Raw genomic sequence first — 9,193 nt, 5'->3', positions numbered from 1 at the left:
CCACACAGAATACATTCACAAATGAAATGTGCTGTTTATAGTTCAAATACCTTTATTACACATTAGTGTTGTAACATACCAATTATCTTTGGGCAAAGTGCAAAGTGCTGGTGGTAAACTGATACTACCTCAGGAAAGTGCCCAGATTTCTCTTCTCCTACAATGCAATTCTTTAAAGAGTTCATTTCTGGTTGTGTTGACAGTTTCACACCAATATTTTTCTAAGAGCTTCCTTTTCATTTCTAATTCATTTGACACTAATAGTGTGGATGATCTGTGTAAAGTGGATACAATCAGTTCACAAGAATGTTGAAAATGTATTAACACCCTCTTGTTTTCCCGCATTCATTTGTGCAAATCTTCAAATAAAGTGCTCTTTGATGGAGCTAAAAAGTACTACAAAATTGCAGCATTTTCCATTTGAGACAGACATTAAGGGATACTAAACCCAATGTGTACCTCATAACTGTTGGCTCACAGCTTGGCAGGACTAAGGTCTTTCTCCACAAATATCCTTCTATCTTGCAAAGGGCGGCCTCACCAACAAAATGGCTTATTGCCAGAATGCAAAGTTACACCCAGGACTGGACAACTCTCTCCTGAATGGAATGGATAATGTTGGCATGTATAATGTGGCTCTGATCCCTCAGGTGGCACACTTCCGCTTGGTTGATAGTCTTCCATGTACAGTTTTAAGTTGGAAATGGGAGCCTATCAGGCGAGTCATCTGTTCCCGGAGGAAAGGTAGGGTCCTTTGCTCAAATACTTCATGGTGTAGCGTTGCCTCTCTGCGGGTGAGCTGGAGGCGGGGTCCGCGCTGCTGTAAGGTATCAAAGGAAGTGGCTTGAAGAGGGTACTGGGTGGAGTAATTCCAAGCTAGGTGTGTGCATGGAGCGGAACAGGTAGGTGAGCATGTGATGTCACCGCAGTGAAATATGACTTGCACATATCACATGTCCCAGCGAGGGCTTATGAGCTTTGGAATGGTGTGTAGTTTGAACAAACTCCACACCAAACCCATATACCACAAAGACCTGTAACTTCCAGAGTTGCATGAAGACACACTTTATAAAATCCAATATGTTTCGGCTCTACAGGATCTTTCATCAGGAACATCTCTGAACAGATTTTTTTTTCAAAACCTTTAGAATTACTTCCCAGCAATGTCTCATTGCCAAAAAACATGAGACACCATCGCAGATACACCACCACCGCTCCCAGAGTAAGAAAAATACAAAGCACAGATTTTAAGTCTTGTACATTTGATATTCAATCAAAATAATAAGGAAGTGAAAAATACACCATAAACATATGTGAGCATTTAGTTACCAATATTCAAAGATGTACCAATGAGTTCCTTACCAGATAATGAAACCGTTATAGATCTTAAAATGTGGACAAAGAAGCTCTGCGGAGTACCACAGCACGCTGTTGATCACGTGAATGCATGGGCGTTTTAATAAAATACTTGGAAGCCAGAAAAATGTAGTCAGTGAAAAAGTCGTGGTGAAAATAGCTATGCAGTGAAAAAGTTGCCAAGCAAAAAGTATTAAAAAATGTAGGTCCGCTAGGGTAACTGTTAGAGTTAAGGAGGGTTTAGTGGGCTTGTGATTGCCGGGTTTAGGGTTGGGATAGGGGTTAGGGTAAGCGTAGGGGTTAGGGTTAGAGTAAACATGTTGAGGTTTGGCTAGTGGTTAGGTTAAGTGTTAAGGTATGGGGTTGGATAAGTGTTCAAGAAAGGGCTACAGAGGTTGGAAAGGGCTGGTGATGTTGGTGTAGGATAGCGGTTAGGAGAAGCCTAGTTGTTACGGTAAAGTAAGCAATAATTAACAGTGTGTTCATTTGTTCAATGAACCATTTCACATAAATACAACATAGCAATATAAAAAATAATACATAGTTATCCTTAAAAGTAAGCAATTCCATAATTCACAGTATAATTACCCTAAAACAAAACAAACAATAATGAACTCTACATTTAAGCCTTCAATTGACTACCCCATCTTCAAACTTTGCCACTGCTGCCTTCCATACATTGTATAATGCAATCATCAAAGACATATTACATGAGATAATACAATAATTCCAAAATGCTTCTTGGCTTATTGCTCGTATCCTGCAAACAATTTGCAGCAATAACTTTGGGTATGTCGATTCCAGATTTTCACAGGAAGTTAGGATATGTTGTACTGTTTCTATCACCCCTGGTTTTTGACAGAGACGGCAGACACAAAGCTCTTTAGCTATGCCCTGCTGGGGTCCCAAAGTGGTCAGAGTCGGCAAATGATCCAATCTTAATTAAAGATAAAATCTACAGAAAGATAATCATGGGCTTTTAAGCAGGTAGTGCTGAACAGACATACATTTGTAACACTACCAACCATGTTTCGGCTATCTTTTCAAATGTTTCAAATGAGAATAGTTTGCGATCCAGACCCAGGGCTTTAATTTGTTAGTGAACTCCTCCTTTAGTTTGAAAAAGTCTGATGTCCAGTTTGGAGTCCAGTTCAGGCAATTAAAGAAATCCAGTGACATTTTAGCCCACTGGCACAATCCGTTTCCCTTCATTTTGATATGCATGATCTATCCCATACGTTTCAACAACGGACATTGTGGATCTTTCACGTATATTCAAAGGTGATTGAGAAATTGATTTATGCTAATCAGGAGGAACTACTGATAAGGGGGGGTATGAATGCAATTATACCAAGTAGAAGCATCTAGGGGGCAATCTAGTGGATACCTGGGGGGAGGGTTTGCAGAACAAAGCGAATAGAACATGTTCACTGACACAGGATGATGACACAGGATGAACGGAGGCAGGTCCACCTGGGCAAGAACCCAGCAAACTGGGCTTGGCTGGCATCTACACTTACCATGTCTAAGGGGGGAGGGGGGTGACCCGGATTTAAAAACTGAGGCGTGTAAAGTGCTACATTGGAATTCCCAGGGGCTGAGTTGTTTTCAGAAAGTGGGTATGAGGGGTCTCTTTTTAAGATAGGATATTGCCTTTGTGCAGGAGACGTGGCGAATGTCAAAGCCCATAATGCATGGGTTTAGTGTTGTAACAAAAAATGCTAAGCAAGGTAACAAAGGGCAGGGTCGGGCGCTAAACATTATTTTGACAATATCAGAAGTCGTGTTAATTGCCTCCTTTACTGAAAGGATAAACAGCAGAGATTTGATGGTTCTAACCATCAAGCAATAATCCGGTGAGAGTGGAAATAGACTCGGTCTTAAACGAAATAGAGAACGTGATCATTAGATACACATGTGGAAGACCCCCCAGGCTGTTGCGCGCTTTACAAATACGGATAAAATAGAAATAAAATGCTTGCCCGATTATACTGGGTGGTTATTACAATTGTCCTTGTCCCGATCTCCTATGCCCCTTTGACGAATTGGGTGGTGGGTAAGTGGGGTTGTTGAAACCGACATACACTGTAAACACAGTAAACCTGGGCTCACATAGGACACTTCTTAGCAAGATGGGGGTGGGGGGTCCAGCAGTTAAATGCATGGGCATCCTCTAGGTTGAACCCTACACCGACATGGCGTGGTATTTTTTCACAATCAACCATACACTATATCTATGTAGCAAACATCAAAGGTATAAACATTAAATCATTTGAGGTGATATCGACTGAAGATAGTGACCATAATATACTGGATTGTTCTTTACTCATTTTTGAAAAGGGAAAATCAATAGAGGAAACCAGGTGTGCAAATCATCTTGTGGTAAATGCCTCGAAGAACAGAGTGTTGCAATTTAGTAGAAACATGGGGAAGGTGAAGAAATGCATAGAGAGGTGGTGGGGCAATCTGTGTGAAAAGAAGAAAGAGGAGTGTACTGCACTGGACGAGTTTGCACACACCCTAACGCTGATAAAGCAGTTTAGTGCCTCAACCAGTTGGTGAAAGCAAGAGGTCTTTGTTACAGACAAACCCCACCTTGGCAAGGCTATTGCCATAAAGAAACAATCAATGTGATCTGTCATTAGGAATTTGAGAAAAGCAAATATGACAGAGCATAACGCTGAGGAACAGGCAATCAGGCATTGTAGACAAAAGTATAAAAGATGGGTGAACGATCATAAGCTCTCGATCTATATAAAGGACAAACAAGACCTGTTTAGGAACCTGATAAGAAAACATGCTAGATGGATTTGGTGGCAATTGAATCACAAGAATAAGATGCAAATAGACTGTCAGGTCTTGTGCATTTCTGAGGGTGCATGGTTTGATTATTTCACAGTGAAATATAAAGGGGAGGCAAGTGGTGCGCTAGGAAAATCAAGTGCCGTTAGGCTATCTGAGGTACATTGGACGTATGATTTTGATAAAGATGATATTGTGACCATAATAAAGGGGCTAATGGATTCGAGAGCTTGGAGCCTGATGGAATGCCCAACCAGCTTCTAAAAAGTGGAAAGAAGCTATGGGCAGACATCCTTTATGGACTGTTTAAACAGATAATTGCAACAGGCAATTCTCCTGAATCGTGGAACATCCAATTTTTAAAAAAGGCCAGAGAGTGTCTGATTAATTATTGGCCCATTTCATTATTGGATGTATACTCAAAAATGTTGTTGGCTTTGGTACTAAAGGATTGTGATGCTTGAGCTAAAATATGGCGCTGGTGCGCAGTACATTCTGGGGGCACTCAGAGCCATAATGGATATTTATTGCACTTGTACACAGATTTTCAGCTTGGTTAGCAGTATTTCACTGAAAAACATGCTTGACGTTATTTGTTGCTTGTGTTGGCCTGGATGGCTCATCCAAGGACACAGAGCTCGTAGAGGCAAGAATCTGCAGGTGCCGGCTGGTACCAGATGAGGTTTGTTATGCCGCCCGTGCCAAGGTTGAAGATGAGTTATGGAATTGTTTTCCGTGGTGCTTTAGGAGTGGGAAGCGCTTTGCTCCTTGGGGTTACCGTCGGTCGACTCAGCCAGCAACCAACGGTCACTCATCAACGCACAAGCGCGAATGCCAGAAGGTCTGAGAAATTGCTACCCCTTTTGAGGAGGGCATATAATTTGGGGCACTGGAAAGGTCAGGCGGAAAAACAAAGACCTCAGTCGGAGGGGGGACGCCTTGTTGAAATACCTGTGGGCTGTTGTGCTCTCGGCCTGGGTGTTACCGGGGTCCTCCAGCCGCTTCTGGTGAGATGAGGAATTCAGTTATGTCCAGGGTGATGTATTCTTGTTAGCTTACTATCTTTTCTGTGATTTATTTCCGTCTTATCACTAATTGCGTTATGTATGTTTAACTAGGAATAAATAGCCATATAAGAGCACTTGTCCTTTAACTGCGTGTGTGGGTGCGAGTCATTGCTTTCGTCTACCGGTGTTCAAAGTATTTGCTCTGTTCTGCAATGTACTGGTGATAAATAACTGTCCGTGCACTCTTGGCGAGCAATACAATGATCTAACAAAGTGGGCAGAGTCAAAGAATAGGTTCAACCCTCTACAAACAGAGTTCAGAAAGGGCATTGGGACCACACTAAGCAGTATGACGCTTGCTTCTTGCATGGCCCAAGCCAGAGGATATGCTGGGAGTGCTCTGTATATAGCGGGAGTAGATCTCTCCTCAGAAATTGACAACATTGACTTGGGAATGCTATTTAGGAAACTGAACTTCTGGGGGATTGACCCAGGTTTATTGAAGACGCTGGTATTGCTATACTCGAACAATGAGGCAAGGGTAAGGATAAACACTGAAGCAGATCTTTCTAGGTGCATCCCTCTGGGTAAAGGACTAAGACAACGATTCACATTATTTAATCTTTATGTGGCAGATTTGTGGCAAGTGAGTAACAGCTGGCGGTTACCCACCTACTTGTGCTGGTTTAAGAACAAACTGCATCACTTACGCAGATAACGCAGTGCAACACAGGTTTGAATCCCGATCCTGCGCTTAGGAACCAATCACTGGTATTAAGTGCATTATTAAAAAAATAGCATTTGTAATTATAATTACTAGATTTACCCTGGCAGGGTTACAGATATCATTGAATGGAATGGCAACGTATCCAAGTATAAAAAAAACTAGAGATAAATGCAGTAAAATCCTTTTAGTAATAAAAAACAAAGGAAACACTGTGTGTGGTCAATTAACGAAACGCAAGTGACAGAAGTTAAGATCTTTAAGTACCTGGGCTTCTCGTTTTCTGTTGTTGATGTACTGAAAGTGCAAAAAGAGAGCATGGAGATCAAGATGCGATCTTGCACAAACTTAATGAAGGTCATAAAAAGTATGATGTGTGCATTTTTCTCTGATCCCCCTAATAGAGTTGTAAAGCCTGAAAGTGACCGCTATGGTTCTATATGGAACCAAATTCATACATTTCACCAGTAGGAAATATTTAGATATCGTGGAGGGTATGGTCATGAAAGAGGTGTTGGGCCTGCTTAGATCTACGTCCTTAAGTGTAATACGCCAAAAACTGGGTCTTCAGTCGTGGTGGGCACAATATTTGAAGCAATGCTTGTTTGCATATATTAAGGTGGTCAAATGGAAAGACCCAGTTTGGGGGCTCATTTGGGTGAGATGATGAATGGTGGGCCTAATGTCTTTCTTCTGAACTATAGGAGCGCTGTATCCATTTTATGGAAGGGCCGGGCATTTTGAGTACAGATTTCCAAGTAGTTATGAAAAGTAAAATCAAACGATGGGACGTGATTGAAGATTTGGAAAACCTTGACAGAATTAAGATCTATTGTAATAATGTGCTTTATTATACTCCGACGAAGGACATTAGACTTTACCTGATACATTTCCCTGTACAGATGTTTTGTAGGTGGTACTTCAAATTTAAATTAAATTGCCTACCAACATTGGAAAGGATTGTTCTGAGTCTGGGTATCCCAAAGGAATTGCGGAAAAGTCAATTGTGTAAAACTGAGGATGTCGAGACTTTGAAACATGGGGTAATGAAATGTCCTTTGACTGCTTTGGATCGGATATCATCGATGGGTCCTTTGTGTATTCACCCTCCGCAGTTGTTTCTATGGACGTTTGGAACAGATTAATGACAACGTCATGAGTCTGGCTAAACCACGACTTAGTGACATTTTTTATAAAGATTTTTAATGATTTACAGCAAGTCATTAAGGTTGGCGAGGATATGCTTTTGAGTCTAAATAACTGGTAATGTGGGTTTTTAGCAAAATTATAAGAGGAGTCTGGATTTTAGTGAAATTGTAAGATGAGTATGGGTTTTATAATTTGTATGAAATATATTAAATGAATTTTGTTTATGAATACATTGTGGAAACGTATTTTGTATATGAAAAACACAAATAAAATGTTTTAAATAAATTGTGGATCTTTCTATGCCTTAATCAACAGTGTCCCCATCCTCCTTGAAACCTGGGAAGTTAATGACGGTATTCCAAACTCTAAGCATATGAGTTCTATTGGGACAGATTGAGGGCGCCCCAATAGAGACCTCCAGAACCGGCCTTCAATTTTTTATAGCCAATCTAGATCATTTAGATCATTCATATGGGCGATCTCCAGACATATAACAGAGCTGGGCAAAAGCTCTGCCTTTAGAGTTTTACAAGGCCAGCATAGCTATAGCCAGCAGTATTACAGGCAAACCTTTTTATAAGTATGGTCCGTATCATGGCTTTCCAGATTTTTTCTGCTTTCATTTATCCATAATTCCTCTTGTCCATCTCTAAACCTAGAAACTTGCAGGTCATGACCCTACAAATAGTACCCTCCAGAAAAATAAAAGGACAACCTTTACAACCCTTACCAAAACACATGTATTTGGTCTTTTCAAAGTTCAACACTAGACCATTATCAACATCTCTGGAGTTCCATGGCTGCCCTACGCAGACCCACAAAAGTGTGATCAAATATCACAATGTTGTCTTCTGCGTAGGACAGCCAATGTACAGGCACCTCCCCAAGTTTTGGTGGACAGCAGTTAACTCTAGCCAGGTGTTCGAGCAAATCGTTCACATGCAGATTGAACAGGAGCGGCGCCAGCACGCATCCCTGCTTGAACCCATGGTCTGTAAGAACCGGACGGTGCTGGCCCCGCTGCCATTCAACTGCACGAGGTGTACGTTTGTTCATGAAACGGTCTTATTGCCTCAACCAACAAGGTAGGAACTTCTAGCTTTATTAGTGTCACCCAGCGCTTGGATCGATCCCCTCTGTCGAAAGCGGCCATAGGTCCACATGCAGTGTGTAGAGTGAGGGTGGGAGGGGGGTGGTATATCTCATCATAGCCCTCCTAGTGAAGGCATCTTCAACCCATTTTTGTGGTGCTTTCAAGGGTAACAGGCCAAGCATTTTGCCTGTGAAGCCCAGCATGGACAAGAGGCAGTTATTTCCCAGGATGTTTATACATCCCTTCTTAAATACCGTTATAAGTAATGGCCGTCTCCATGAATGAGGAATAGCACTCAAGATGCACACTTTATGGAACAGAAGGATTAACAGTGATGCACATTGGTGTGGATTCATTTTTAGGATATTAGCCAAACCGTTGAGCCCAGGCGCTCTAGATCGTTTCAGATTTGGGATTTGGATAGTCAAGTCATCCTTATAATACTTTAATTCAAAAGGAACCGTGGGGTATCTTAATTCTCACTGTGCTGGATTAGACCCAACACAAAAAGTTTCTAGCATATATGCCGTTCATTTAAGAGCAGGGATTGGGTTCAAGGTGCATTTTTTTAGATTGCCTTTGTACAACTCCAGGGCCTCCCAGACCAGTTTCACTTTCCCACCCTCGAGGACTTTAAGCATATTTTGCCATTGACTATTTTGTAGCAAGTAATTGCGTTGCCTAAGCCAGTTATTGTATTTATTTTTGGCTCTGCTCAAGTGTGTGGCCTTTTTCCCGAACCTTTACCTCACGACGTATAGTCCTAATATTTAATCTTAGGATGCGTTTAGCATATATTATATCCTTATCAAAATGTTTAGTGAATACACCATTGTTTTCATGGAATTACAAAGGTACATTCGTAGGTGCCAAAGTGGTAGTCCATTCCCTAATCCATATTTCAAAGTAAGCATTAGGGTAAGTGTTAGAGTTATGATAAGGTTAGTATTACAGGAAGGGTTTGGGAAGGCAGGGCCTGTGTAATTTGTGGCGAGCTGGTGATGGGGTTGGAGATGTTCACTGTTCATGTTGCATTCAGTAATATGCAAAAAAAAATAAAAT

Source organism: Ambystoma mexicanum, chromosome 11 (genome assembly GCF_040938575.1).
Source record: "Ambystoma mexicanum isolate Mex_15411 chromosome 11, UKY_AmexF1_1, whole genome shotgun sequence".
In the NCBI taxonomy this organism is placed as follows: Eukaryota; Metazoa; Chordata; class Amphibia; order Caudata; family Ambystomatidae; genus Ambystoma; species Ambystoma mexicanum.
The sequence above is the reverse complement of the archived record's forward strand: the minus strand, read 5'-3'. Positions refer to the sequence as shown.